Genomic DNA, 15345 nt, shown 5'->3' on the forward strand with positions numbered 1-15345 from the left:
AAGTCTTTAATCCATCTTGAATTGATTTTCGTATAAGGTGTAAGGAAGGGATCCAGTTTCAGCTTTCTACATATGGCTATCCAGTTTTCCCAGCACCATTTATTAAATAAGGAATCTTTTCCCCATTGCTTGTTTTTCTCAGGTTTGTCAAAGATCAGATAGTTGTAGATACGCGGCATTATTTCTGAGGGCTCTGTTCCGTTCCATTGATCTATATCTCTGTTTTGGTACCAGTACCATGCTGTTTTGGTTACTGTAACCTTGTAGTATAGTTTGAAGTCAGGTAGTGTGATGCCTCCAGCTTTGTTCTTTTGGCTTAGGATTGACTTGGTGATGCGGGCTCTTTTTTGGTTCCATATGAACTTTAAAGTAGTTTTTTCCAATTCTGTTAGTAAAGTCATTGGCAGCTTGATGGGGATGGCACTGAATCTGTAAATTACCTTGGGCAGTATGGCCATTTTCACAATATTGATTCTTCCTACCCATGAGCATGGAATGTTCTTCCATTTGTTTGTATCCTCTCTCACCACTCCTATTCAACATAGTGTTGGAAGTTCTGGCCAGGGCAATTAGGCAGGAGAAGGAAATAAAGGGTATTCAATTAGGAAAAGAGGAAGTCAAATTGTCCCTCTTTGCAGACGACATGATTGTATATCTATAAAACCCCATGGTCTCAGCAAAGTCTCAGGATACAAAATCAATGTACAAAAATCACAAACATTCTTATACACCAATAAGAGACAAACAGAGAGCCAAATCATGAGTGAACTCCCATTCACAATTGCTTCAAAGAGAATAAAATACCTAGGAATCCAACTTACAAGGGACGTGAAGGAACTCTTCAAGGAGAACTACAAACCACTGCTCAAGGAAATCCTTAAGTTCTTATCTATCAATAATAACCTTTGATGTAAGTGGATCAAATTCTCAAATAAAAATATATAGTGTAGCTGAATGGATAGAAACAGCAACAACAAAAAAAAAAACAAACAAAAAACAGAAGACCCAACTATATGATGCCTGTAAGAGATTCATCTCACCATTAAAGACAAACAAACTGAATGTGAAGAAATGAAAAAAGACATTTCATACAAATGGAAACCAAAAGAGAAAAAGAGTGGCCACATTTATATCAGGTAAATTAGACTTTAAGTCAAATATTGTATAAAGAGACATAGAAGTCATTATATAATGGTAAAGACATCAATTCAAGAAGAGACTGTAACAATTATAAATAAATGTCCACCCAACACTGAGGCACTCAGCTACTAAAGGAAATATTAATAGACCTAAGGAGAGAGAAGGACAGCAATATCACAAAAGTATGAGACTATACCGCCTAACTTTCAACAATGAACAGGTCATCTAGACAAAAAAAAATAGACAAAGAAATATTAGATATAAATCATGTAATAGACAAAATGAACCTAACAGACGTTTACAGAACATTCAGGACATTTCATCCAACGGTGTCAGAATACTTGTTTTTCTCAACTGCATATGTAACATTCTCCAGGACAGATTGCATGTTATGCCACAAAACAAGTCCTAAATTTAATAAGACAGAGATAATATCAGGTATCTTTTCCAACCACAATGATATTAAACTATATAAATTAACAATAAATAAAACTTTCTAAACTTTATGAATACATAAAAATTAAACAACATGCTTCTGAAAGATCAAGGAGTTAATAATTTTTTAAAAAAATTAAAACTGTTGAGACAAACAAGAATGGAAATACATCATACCAAATCTAAGGGACACAGCAAAAACAATTCTAAATAGAAAATATATAACAATAAATGCCTACATCAAAAAAGAAGATTTCTAATAAATAAGCTAATGATTCAACTCAAGGAACCAGAAAAAGAAGCTCAAACTAAACACAAAATTGGTAGAAGAAAGAAATGCTAAAACTCAGAGTAGAAATAAACAAAATATAGACTAAACAAAATGAAGAGTTGGTTTATTGAAAAGATAAACAATATTAACAAACCTTTACCTAGATTAATTAAGAAAAAATGAAAGAATACTCAAATAAAAACAGTTTAAAAGGAGACATTACAATTGATATCACAGAAATACAATGAATCATAAGAGACAATTATAGACACCTAAATGTCAAATAATTTAATAACATAGAAGAAATAGATAAACTCCTGGATATATACAACCTACCAAGGTTAAATTATAGTGAAACAGAAATCTGAACAGACCAATAATGAGTAAAGAAATTGAATCTAATAAAAAGTCTTTTATCAAAGAAAAGCTCAGGATCTGATGACTTCACTGCTGAACTCTATTAAATATTCAAATAATAATAATATCAATGATCCATAAACTATTCCAAAAAATTGAGGAAGAAGGAATACTTCCAAACTTCTTCATGAGGCTGGCATTACCCTGATTGCAAAACCAGAAAAGGACACACACACACACACACACACACAAAACTAAACAAAACAAAAATTTACAAGCCAGTAGCTCCGATGACCATAGATTCAAAAATTCCCAACAAGACACTAGCAATCCAAAGCCATCAGTACATTAAAAAGATCATTCACTATGATCAACTGGGAGTCATTCCCAGGGATGCAAGGACGATTTATAGAAATTGATAAATGTGATGCACTATATTAGGAAAAAGAAAGATAAAAATTATATGTTCATTTCAATAGATGCAAAAAAGTCCTTTGACAAAATCCAATATCCCTTCATGATAAAAATTATAACAAATTAGGCATAGAAGGTATGTACCTCAACACAGTAAAGGCTATATATGCCAAACTCACAGCCAACATCTTATGAATGGAGAAAAGGTGAACACATTTTCTCTGAGATCAAGAACAGATGAGAATGCCCACTTTTACCACTGCTATTCCACATAGTACTGGAAGTTCTGGCCAGAGAAATTAGCTGAGAGAGAGAGAAAAAAAAAAAAACTCATCCAAATTGGGAAGGGGAAGTCAAATTGTCCCTTTTGCAAATGACATGATTTTATATACAGAAAACACTAAGGATTTCAACAACAACGACAAAACTGTTAGAACTAATAAACAAATTCAGATAAGTTGCAGGATACAAAATCAACACACATAATTCATTGTATGCCACCAGTGAGCTATCTGAAAAACAAATAAATAATAATAATAATTTCATTTACAATAGCCACAATAAATAAGCTACCTAGAAATAAAGAGGTTAAAGATCTCTACACTGAAAACTATTAAACATTAATGCAAGAAATTTAAAAAGACAGAGAAACATGGCAAGATGTCCCATAGGAATGGATTGAAACAATTAGTATTGTTAAAATAGCCAAAATAATAGTAGTTAAAACTACCCAAAAAGATCTACAGATATAATGCAAGCCCTATCAAAATTCTAAGAACTCTTCACAGAAATAGAAAAAAAAATTCTAAAATTTATATAAAACCACAAAAGACTCTGAGTAGCCAAAGTTATCCTGGGCAAAAAGGAACAAAGCTGGAGACATCAAACTACCTGACTTCAAAATATACTACCAACATATAGTAACCTTGGCATATAAACAGACATGGATCAGTGGAACAGAATAGAGAACCCAGAAGTAAATTCATAGATCTTCAGCAAACTAATTTTCAACAAAGTTTCTAAGAACACAGATTGTAGAAAAGACAGTATTTTCAATAAATGATGCTGGAAAAATTGGGTATCTACATGCAGAAGAATGAGAGTAGACCCCTATCTGTCACCATATAGAAAAACCAACTCCAAATGGAATAAAGACTTAAATGTAGGATGGAAAATTATGACACTACTAGAGGAAAACACAGAGGAAACGTTGCATGACATTGGCTAAGCAAGGATATTTTAAACAAGACCTCAAAAGCACAAAAATAGACAAATGAGATTACATCAAACTAGAAAGTACAACAAATGAAGCTATTAACAGAGAGAAGATAAAAACTACAGAATAAAAGAAAATATTTGCAAATTACATATCTAACAAGATGTTAATATCCAGACTATGTAAGAAACTCAATTAGACAGCAAAAAGACAAGTAACTTGATTTAAAAATGAGCAAAAGACCTTAGTAGACATTTCTCAAAAAAAAGAAAAGAAACATACAAATCACCAACAGGGATGTTTTTAAAATGCTTAACATCACTAATCATCAGGGAAATGCAAATCACATTCACAACGAAGCACCACTTCACTTTAGGTAGAATGGCGATTATCAAAAACACAAAAGAAAATAAATGTTAGTAAGGATGTGGAGAAAAGGGGAGATAGATAGATAGATAGATAGATAGATAGATAGATAGATAGATAGATAGAGATAGAGATATAGACACAAATAGATATAGATATATGAATACTATTCAGCCATAAAAAAAGAATGGAGTCTTGTCATTTGTGACTACATGGATGAACCTGGAGCACATCATGTTAAGTGAAATAAGCTAGGCACAGAAAGACAAACAGTGCTTGATCTCACGCATATGTGGAATTAAAAAAAAAAAGAAAGAAATAGAATAGAAACAGGCAGTACAAGAGTGTTTACCAGAGACTTGCAAGGGGACATGTTAGGGAAAGGATGGAAAAAGGTTGGTCAATGGGTACCAAGTTACAAGTAGATAGCACAAATAAATTCTGGTGTTCCATTGCACAGTAGGGTGACTATGGTTGACAGTAAACTATTGTATATTACAAAATAGCTAAGAGAGGCTTTTGGATGTTCTCATCACAAAGAAATTATAAACATATGAGGTGATGGATACACTAATGACCCTGAAAGATCATTGTACAACATAGATATGCATTAAAACATCAGATTTTACCCCCTCAATATGTACAATTACAATGTCTCAATTTAAACAATTAAAAACTAAATTTAAAAAGACTAAAGCTAAACAGAATATATGCTAAATTATCTTCTGGAACAGGCTTGGTATCTTAGGTGTAGGCCCAAGGGAAAGAGACTCTAGGACAGAGACGTGTACCCCAAATTATTGAAGGGTGCCCTCAGGACTGATGCCTGACTGGAAATAGGATTAAGCCAAGGGAGAATTTTAACTGAAATGTTGATCCCATTAGATCTCTGGTGCCAAGGTGGCCCTTCAGAAGTGTCCTATCCTGGAGGAATGGGGGCTGGGCCTTTAGACCCCTACCATTCCCCACAATTGACCTGCCATTGATTGAGCTTTGGATCCATTGAAGATCATGATTTAAGCAAGAAAGTTCTCTTCCACAGAGGGCATTGAAAGTGACTCATCTGTGCACGGTCATCTGCACAGCTACTCCCAGCTGTGGGCGGAATGTTTGTCTCAGCCCTGAAGGAGTAATCTGGGCTGTATAGCATAGTATAAACTACACTTGATTTAAAATATTATTTTACTTTATTGCCATAAAAATGTTCTTACCTATCTGTTCATAGTCCCAGTTTTTTGACTCATAAAATAGATGTATCTCCGTAAGGGCATTAATGTATACTGCTAATCCTATATGTAGGTTTACCTCCAAAGCAAGCATTGGCTAGAATAACTTTTTTTAAAAAAAGACTTATTTTCAGGGCTAGGTATTTTAAATTATCAAAGAATATAAGGGACAATCTTTTCAGAAAGATTTGCTGGAAGGTTGAGAGGCCCAAATTTTAGTGTTCTTCCTGTTTGTTCTACTAATGGAATGCTAAAAGTAGCCAAAAAGCAAAGTAAGACTTTCATTTTAAATATCAGGAAATTAAAGCCTAGAAATATAGAGAGAAATGCTTAATATTTTTATTCGTGTGTCTATTCAATGTGTTATTCATTGAATTTCAACTATGTCTCAGATACTGCTAAATACCACGATATAAAAAAAGTAAGGTCTGAGTCTTGCAGTTGAGGGACTGTAGTCTCAAAGAAAAGCCAAGTGAATTATAAAATAATGTAATAACTTCTCTGTATTAGGTTGAATTGTGGTCCCCCAAAGATACGATCACCTATATCTTCAGGATGTGACTTGATTTCGAATAAGAATGTTTGCAGATGTACTTAAGTTCCGGATCTTCATATGAGATCATCTTGGTTTTGGCAGTCCCTAAGTCCAGTGATGAATGTACTTTAAAAAGACAGCATAGGGGACACACAAAGACACAGGGAAGAAGGCCACGTGAAGACAGAGGCAGAGACTGGGGCTATGCTTCCCAATCTAAGGAATGCCAGGAATCCCTGGAAGCAAAAAGGAACAATAAAGTATTCCTGCCTAGAGCCTTCAGAGGGAGCGTGGTCCTACCAACATTGATTTTGGACTTCAGGCCTAAAAAGTGTGAGAACAGAAATGTCCTCTCTCTCCAATTACTAAGTGGTGGTTTGTTGTGGCAGCCCAAGGAACTCCCTACCTGCTGTAACAGAGATAGAAGCAAAATACATGGTGAAACGGAGTAGAACCAAGCTCTCTCTGGGGCAATGTGGTTTTCCAATGGACATGATATTAGACCCAGAACTTTAAAAAAGAGTAAGTATTTTCCAGGTGAAGTTAGTTTAGGGCCAATCTACCATTTCATTCCTGTTGGCAGAGCTTAAGCTGGTCGTGCTGGTGATGTTTGGGAATGATAAGCTCACTATGCAGTTGACCTTTGAACAAAACAGATTTTAACTACAAGTGTCCACTTACACAGATTTTCTTCTACCTCTGCCACTTCTGAAACAGCAAGACCATCCCCTCCCCTTCCTCCTACTCTTCAGCCGACTCAACCTTCATCACAAAGATGAAGACCTTTATCATGATCCAATTCCAGTTAATAAATAGTAAATATATTTTCTCTAGTTTATGATTTTCTTAATAACATTTTTCTTTCCTCTAGCTTACTTTACTGTAAGAATTTAGTATATAATACATATATAAAATATGTGTCAATTGACTGTTTATGTAATCAGTAAGGTTTCTGGTCAACAGTAGACTATTAGCAGTCAAGTGTTTAGGGAGTCAAAAGTTATACGCAGATTTTTGACAGCACAGGATTGGGGGTTCAGAAACGCTGACCCCCATGTTGTTCAAGGATTAACTATGACTACCTTAAACTATGTAGAGTTTATTTTAAAGATAGATATGTAAATAAGTAAACAAGGATTTCAGCCATATGCATAGATTTCAAGGGAAGCCAGGCAAAGCAAAGCATCCAAGCTAAGAAGGAGCAGAAACAGTAGCAAAACTAAAGTCTCTGAGCTTGGACAAGTCAATCATTTGAATCCTAAACAGCTCTAGAAATCTCTGCAGCAAAGCTTCACAATTTTTATTCTAACTCTTTACTATTAACTCAAATCTACCTCTTTATCTGTCCACTTACTTTTCTGTTAACAATTTGATGATTTCCCTCCAGATTTCCTAACACAAACTCCAGGAAAAGAATCATATTGACTCACCGAGTAATCTGCCAAGCCCTGTCAAAGGCTACGGACCCTCCTATTCCACTTTTCGAAGCCTGTCAAAGATGACAAAGATGACAAACAAGTGGTAAGATTCTAGAAGAGTCTACAGTTGTGAAGGGCCTTACATGTCTATCTGAACAATTTTAATTTTATTCTTTGTATTCAGGTAATTAAAATATTCTTTCGTATGGGGAAACGTCATGATTAACTTTGCTTTTTAGGAAGACACCTGTACAACTAAAAACTAAAATGCAATGAGACTTGTGGTAAAGGTGTTAGTGAGAAGCTTTTCTAGTATTCAAATCAGATAAGGGCTGAGATAGGACTGGAACCCAGTGTTTTTCTGCCATCTACTCCTAAGTAATTTTATGTAGAAAGCTGTCTAAAATATGAAGTGCACGGATCTCTTGAGATTTTCTGCTTTGATCTTTGCTTTTTTATGCAGCTTCATTTAGCACCAATTTATCAGTGGAAAAAGGGATTTGATGACTTCAGGTTCGTGGATGGCGATGTACTATGCTTCCACACCGGAGGGAGGCAAAACCTCAAAACCTTGGCATTTCTATGCATGATTTTAACAGCTTGAGTTACATAAATGCTTTTTGCTGTAGAAAAAGAAAGCCAGGCATCAACCAAAACATCTTCCACAAAATGACTAGGTAATAAAGATTAAGTATAGAGTAAATCCATTTGACTTTAGGTAAAAGACAACCCCAGATATTTATTATTGCTGTCTTTTTTAATGTTTTCCTTTTCTTTCTCTTTCAATTAAGATACAACTTTGAGTTCTAAGCGTTCCAATCATGTCATTATCAAGACACTTTAGAGAGGGGAGGAGGGAGTGTTGGCAAGATTTATACATATACAGTGCATGCAGATAAAATAGGCACAGAGTAGAAAACAAAGGCTCATGTCAACCAGCCATTTTTCATCTTACATTTCAAACTGTCATTTTAAACAAATATAAACATTCCTGAGCAATGAGAAAAAGCAAAGCAGCGCGTTTTTTTTTTTCAGGGGGTGTTCGTTTTTTTGGTTCCACTTTTTATCTTTCAGTGAGTTTCCTAATAACGCCTTTGACAAGTAACGTGCTTTTTCCATTTGCAATAAAACTCACTAAAGAATAGGCGGCTCTCCCTTCCTTTATCAGCTTCCTTTGTTGCTGCTGCACCATGAGACTTTTTTTTTTTTCCCCAAATAAGGCCTCAACCAAGAGGGAGATGTTTTATAATGAGTAATTACACCAAGATCATTTCATTAACCCTTTATTGTCAAATCTGATTTAACCTGCTGAAGAAAAAAGAACATAATTGAAAATATAGGAAATCCATAACAATAAACGACAGAGCTGGAAGAGATATGCTTGCATGGTGTGTGATGGAAAAATGCACCTTCAGGGGCACAGCCTGACCTTTTCAGGAAACCAGCAGTCATAAATGTGTCCTAGAAGCACACTGAGTTTTCAAAGATACCAAAGGAAGAAGAGAACAACATATTACAGTTAAATGCACTTATCCTCCATTTACACTGAGTGTTATGGGCAGTTGGGAAGAGCATGGGCTCTGTAGTCAGATGGAAAGTCAGGATCTAAATTTCCCATCAGACAAGATACCTAGCCCATGACATATCTTTCTGAGATAATGGAGATTATGTCGGTTCCTAACTCATGGAAGACTGCAAAGAAGAAATGCAACACTGTATTATATAAAGCTCTTAGTATGAGGTCTGCTATATAGTAGATCCCTGAAAAATGTTAGCTGTTCAAGATAAGGTAGACAACAGCATCTTTATACTCTGCATTAAGTGACTGCCCTTGCACTAAAAGAATTTGTCATCTAATATAGAGCATAAAGATTCCAGAGATATTACTGTTTTCTCTGATTAATTTGGTAAGCTGGTTTTAATTCTAGGTCTGTTTGGAAGTGTTCATGTCCTCAATCACTCTTCAATTTGTTGTAATATCACACAATTATTCTTGGCCTCTGTTGTCTATCTAAAGCAGGAATATTTTATTACTATTGTCTGTACCATAAGTAAGAGATGACACCGAGCCCATCTAATTTTAGAATTAAATAACCAAGGAAAGATTAAGCAGTGTAGTATATTGAAAATACCTGTTGATAGTAGTAGTCAGATAAACTCGGATACAGCATCTCATTTGTTTAGCAACCTTAATGTTGGTGCTTTCTCTTTGGGTTACAGTTTCTTCATTTATGAAGTGGGGGTAGTAATATCTACACAATAGTGTTAATGAGAGGATGAAGTATAGAATTTTTTAGAATTTTATTTTGAAATAATATTAGACTTACTAGAGAGTTGTAAAAGTAACACAAAGTTTCTTCATCCAGCTTCTCCTGATGTTAACACCTTCCATAGCCATACTACAATTATCAAAACCAGGAAACTAGCATTGATATCATTCAAATTTAGAGATTGTTAACTAATGTATGTGTATTATACAAATTTCATCAATTTTCTCATTAATATCCTTTTTTCTGGTCCAAGATCCAATTCAGAATTTGGTAGTGCATTTAGTTTTCAAGTCTGTTTAGTGATTTCCAGTCTGTGGTAGTTTCTCAGTCTTTCTTTGTCATTCATGACCTTAACAATTTTGACTTGTATAGTACTAAAAATTTATGTTTTAGACTCTTCTTCCATTTGGACTTGGCTGATTTATTCTTATAATTAGATTGAGATCACACATTTTTGTCAAGAATGCAGCCTAGTGTGTAGCATTGTGATGATTGTGTGATGAGCCCTCCTCAGTACAACAAAACAGCGAGAACATGATGTTATGGCTTGTTATTTGTGATATTAATTTTGATCACTTGATGAAGATGGGCCTGCCAGATTTTATCACTGTTAAGGTGACCATTTTTTCTTTGTAATGAATGTCTTATGGTGAGATATTTTGTGACCATACAAGTGTCCCTTTTCTCATACTTCTGTCCACTAATTTTATTATCCATCCATGATTCCTGCCTGCAATGCTTATGTGCTGACTACCTAATGGTGACTTATTTTTCACTATTCCTGCATGTTAATTGGAATTTTATTAGTAAGGAAGAACTATCTCTTCTTCCCTATCTATTTATTTAATTATTTACTTACATCAGTATGGACTCATGTACATCTATTTTATTATATGGGCTATAATCTCTTTCCATCAGTGTATATTCTTTGCTTGAATCTTCCTAGATTTGACCATTGAGAGTTATGTCAAATTAGACACTGAGTTGTTTGAACATGGTCCCATCATTTTTTGAGTACTTGTTTACTTTCTGTAACCACAAAAATTCCAGGCTCAACTTGTACTTTTTCTGCTCAACTTTGGAATCAGCTGTTTCTCCAAGGAGTCCTAGTGTCTTTATTGGGAAATTGCATTTAGAAATCAAGATCCATATGCTAGGTGAGCTGATGCCTACTAAGATATTATTGCTTCTAGGTGTTTGCAATAAATACTTTTAGGAAATATGTGTATAATACAAACACATACATATGCACATGCACATATACACATGGCTATATATATACATATATACACACACACATATAGACACACACATATGGTTATATGATTTATCTAGCAATGAATTAATTTCATTCATTCATTTTTGAATATGTTCTACAGATCAGAGCTATAACAAAAGTTGTACTCAGCAAAGTATGACTCCTGCCAATCCTTTTATCCCATTTTCATTTACTCATTCTTTTTACCTTAATGTCATCTTCCCCACCTAGGTAACTTATCTCATTAGTCTCTGGTTTATTCTTATATTTATTTTTGCATATGTTATTAGGTATATATATATTTTCTTATATTCCTCTCTCTTAAATGAAAGTAGCATGCCATAGATATTTATACGTTTTGATTTTTTTTCACTTAACAATACATCCAAGAAATTCATCCATCTTACTTAATAAGATATCTTCTTATTCTTTTTTATTGCTGCATAGTTCTCTATTGTATGGCTACACCTTAGTTTATTCAAATGCTCTCCTATTTATGGCATTTGGGTTGTTCTAATATATTGCATTTACAAAGAATGCTGCAGTGAATAACCTTGTCCTTATGTACTTTTGTATTGGTATAAGCATCATAACATTTTTAAAGTGTTGGGTATATAGCAAAAGTAGTCGCTAACCCTTCCAAATTTGTAGAGGGCCTAGGCTCATATCCAGAAGTGTTTGAGGTATCAATGTTAGGAGGAGGTTATTATTGGCTGTACGTGTTTGGTATATAAAGAGGAAGAAAAAGAATTGTCTCTGACTGATAAAGCTTGAAAATCAGGAGATGGTTGAAAGCACCAAGTGTATTGGGAAGAAAGATGTAGACTAAACTTGACCTGACATAAGGGATCTGCAAAGTCAGGCAATCAAGAGGTTTTGGGAGAGGAAAATCAGAGTCAAAAGACAGGGTTTGAGGCCACCAGGAGCAGGATTGTTTTCAGTGCATGGAGAACAAACTGGTATTAAAGATGTAACCAGGGAAGCAAATGACTCTCCTTGCAGAAGGCTTGGCAAGTGTGCCTACTTTTTAAAAATACATAAATTTCTTCAAACTGTTATTAATGAAAATGTAGTAGACAGAGGCTATAGCAAGTAAATGTCAGTTTGTTCTCAGTCTGACATTTCTTGTAAATGCATGTAGGGTTTCCTGACCCACATCCCTCTGTTTGCGAATTCTTTCCTAAGACTATTTTCTAACTTTCATAACTTCAAATCAACATATATTAAAAAGAACAATTTCTAATTGTGTGACTGTTCCTTTTAATTTTATCCTGGTTTGCCTGAAGTCAAAAAGTTATTAAGAGTCTATTAATGTAGCAAAAGAAAACAGAAAATCATTGAAATTATCTTTATGGTATTGTCTTGGTTCATTTTGTGTTTCTGTAAAATAATACCATAGACATTGTTCTTTCATAATCAGCATTAATCTCTGCATGAGGGTGGATCCCTCAGGACCTAAACAACCATTAGGTCCCACCTCCCAACGCTGTTGCACTGGGGATTAAGTTTCCAGTACCTGAACTCTGGAGGACACATTTAAACCACAGCAGGTATCTAAACATTCCATTCACAAAGTGAAAGAGATGTTGTGGTACCAATAAATACATCCATCCTCCTTTTCCAAATTCCAAAATGATTGAGAGAAAGATGGAGACACCAGAGAGATGGAGAACAAAATAGTAGCTTCATTACTACAAAACAGTGCAAATCTGGAGAACGTGATGTGATACCTGTGATATACTGATCTTGTTAATGCTTCATCCCCATGACAGGAAAAACAGGAAACTTGAAGTTCCCTTGCAAGGAACTGTCTATTAGAAAATAGAAGTTTCTTATTGACAAGATCAGGCCAAAAGTGGAGAGCAGGAAGAGCAGAACTAAGCACACTCAAGTACTTCTTCCAAATTCATCAATTGAGAAAGTTCCATCTCTTTCCATTGGGTAGGGGTGATTATAGATAGGAGGAGAGGATAGAGCTCCTCTGCACACATAAATTGACAGAGGGGAAATAATTGTTTTCTTTTCCTTTCTTTTTTTTTTCTTTTTGGTAGAGATGGGGTCTTGCTTTCTTGCTTTCTCATGCAGGCTGGAGTGTAGGGGCACAATCATAGCTCACTGCAGCAAACTCCTGGCCTCAAGTGATGCTCCCACTGCAGCCTCCCAAAGCACTGGGATTACAGGCATGAGCCACTGTACCCAGCCAGGATATAGTTGACTTTTTTTTTTTTTTTGAGATGGAGTTTCGCTTCTGTTGCCCATGCTGGAGTGCAGTGGCGCAATCTCGGCTCACCACAGCCTCCGCCTCGCAGGTTCAAGCGATTCTCCTGGCTCAGCCTCCTGAGTAGCTGTGATTACAGTTATGTGCCACCAAGCTCAGCTAATTTTGTATTTTTAGTAGAGATGGGGTTTCTCCATGTTGGTCAGGCTGGTCTTGAACTCCTGACCTCAGGTGATCTTCCGGCCTCGGCCTCCTAAAGTGCTGGGATTACAGGCGTGAGCCAACACCCATTCTCACCATAAATAAAATAACTCCCAACCTACACATTTCCAAAGATGAGATTGGAGAGCTACTTTAATACTCTGGGTGCACTCATTTCCAAAGGCGTACTTTCACCTTCTGATGTGGCCCTCTGTTAGGGCCCTTGGGTTTATTGTATATATTTTGGTGGATCAGGACATGCTAAGTCCTGACCTCAGAGGCATGCTTGGTGGCAAAATTCTTAGCAAGGGTGCTGTTTAATGAAAATTAAGCACTCCAGACTCCTACCGCTTCCGTCTCTCTTTTTTTTTTTTAATCTGATGCTGCTTTTACATCTTGAATTAATTATTCTTCCAAAGCTCCTTGACTTGTTTGTCTCATGCAGGGAGAGACAGGTAGGAGGGTTAATTAAATATCTTCTTGTCAGACAGCTGATGAAATCTTCAGTGCCACTGGTCTTGGAGTGTGTTATGTATATGTGTGTTTGCGTGTGGGTGTTCTTAACTTATTTTTCTGTGAAGAGATTGAAAGTGAGTAATGGTCTCCTTATTTATTTTAATGGCTGGGTGGACTTTGCTTTGAAAAATATCAGACTACAGCAGCACAGTAGCAAAGTGGCAGTAGGGGTCTAACTGGGTGATTTATTGGACAGTGCTCATAAGCAACTAGGGCCATGTCATAGTCAAAACCTCTTTCCTGGGCTTTGCACTACTCGGTATATACCTCAAGACCTATTTCACTGCATCCTTCGTGCTGATAGGGATGGACACAGCCTATTGCCTATAAGGATATAGGAGGTTGTTGGAGAGAATTGTGTTGCTGCAAGAAGAACAAGACTATTATAAGAGCAAATATCTGGGTGAGGAATGGGAGTGAGCGATTGGGATGCTGGCCGGGCTTAAATATCATCTGGGAGAAGAGAGTACCGTTTTTGGTAACAAAGAATAATTTCCAGGCCTTTTGAATATACAGTCACAGCTATCTTTTTTTAATTTTAGACAGTCAGTTTGTTTATATATTCAAAAATAGTGTGTATCTTGTCGTTGAGGAGACAGTAATTGAGAAGAAGAAACATCGGATTTAAGATTCTTTGAGATTATCCGTACTGTTATTTAAGCAACAATCTCCTGTCCAAGGGAAGTAAAGCATGGTTTATTATAGGTAGCCAAGTATTTGATTATATGATATATATAAGCTATGTGCATATGGTCCTTTTACAGAAGAATGTAATTTCTTTTTCTTTTTCTTTTTTTTTTTGAAGGAGAGTCTCACTCTGTCCCCCAGGCTAGAGTACAGTGGCCGGATCTTTGCTCATGTCAACCTCTGCCTCTCAGGTTCAAGCAATTCTCCTTCCTCAACCTCCCAGACAGATGGGATTACAGGTGCCCGCCACCATGCCCAGATAATTTTTTTTTTTTTTGTATTTTAGTAGAGACAGGGTTTCACCATGTTGCCCAAATTATTTTGAACTCCTGAACTCAGGCAATCTGCCTGCCTCGGCCTCCCAAAGTGCTACAATTACAGGTGTGAGCCACCGCGCCCTGCCAACGGGTCGTTTTGTTGTTGTTACTGTGTTTGTTGTTGTTTTGAGACAGAATCTTACTCTGTCCCTCAGGCTGGCGTGATCTCCACCCACTGCAACCTCTGCCTCTGGGTTCAAGTAATTCTCCCGCCTCAGCCTCCTTAGTAGCTGGGATTACAGGTGCACACCATCACGCCTGGCTAATTTTTGTATTTTTAGTAGAGATGGGGTTTCACCATGTTGGCCAGGCTGGTCTTGAACTCCTGACCTCAGGTGATCCACCCACCTTGGCCTCCCAAAGTGCTGGAATTTCAGGCGTGAGCCACTGTGCCAGGCAATATAATTCCTTAAAATAAGTTATTTATTTACTGCTTCCAAATCTTTAAGAAAAACTGCCTTGAATTTCTTAGTTTGAATGATGGGAAACATTTTTGCCAC

General features: G+C 36.1%; 1 long non-coding RNA gene across 1 annotated transcript in view; it reads left to right on the plus strand.

Annotated features, from left to right (window-relative positions):
* Positions 1–15345, plus strand: part of LOC129042935 (uncharacterized) — a 93073-nt gene that overhangs the window by 34490 nt on the left and 43238 nt on the right. Inside the window, exon 3 of the long non-coding RNA XR_008504238.2 lies at positions 7348–7481. This is a non-coding gene — a long non-coding RNA (uncharacterized LOC129042935). The remainder of the gene's footprint in view (positions 1–7347; positions 7482–15345) is intronic.

The sequence above is a fragment of the Pongo pygmaeus genome, chromosome 7, assembly GCF_028885625.2.
Source record: "Pongo pygmaeus isolate AG05252 chromosome 7, NHGRI_mPonPyg2-v2.0_pri, whole genome shotgun sequence".
Classification (NCBI taxonomy): Eukaryota; Metazoa; Chordata; class Mammalia; order Primates; family Hominidae; genus Pongo; species Pongo pygmaeus.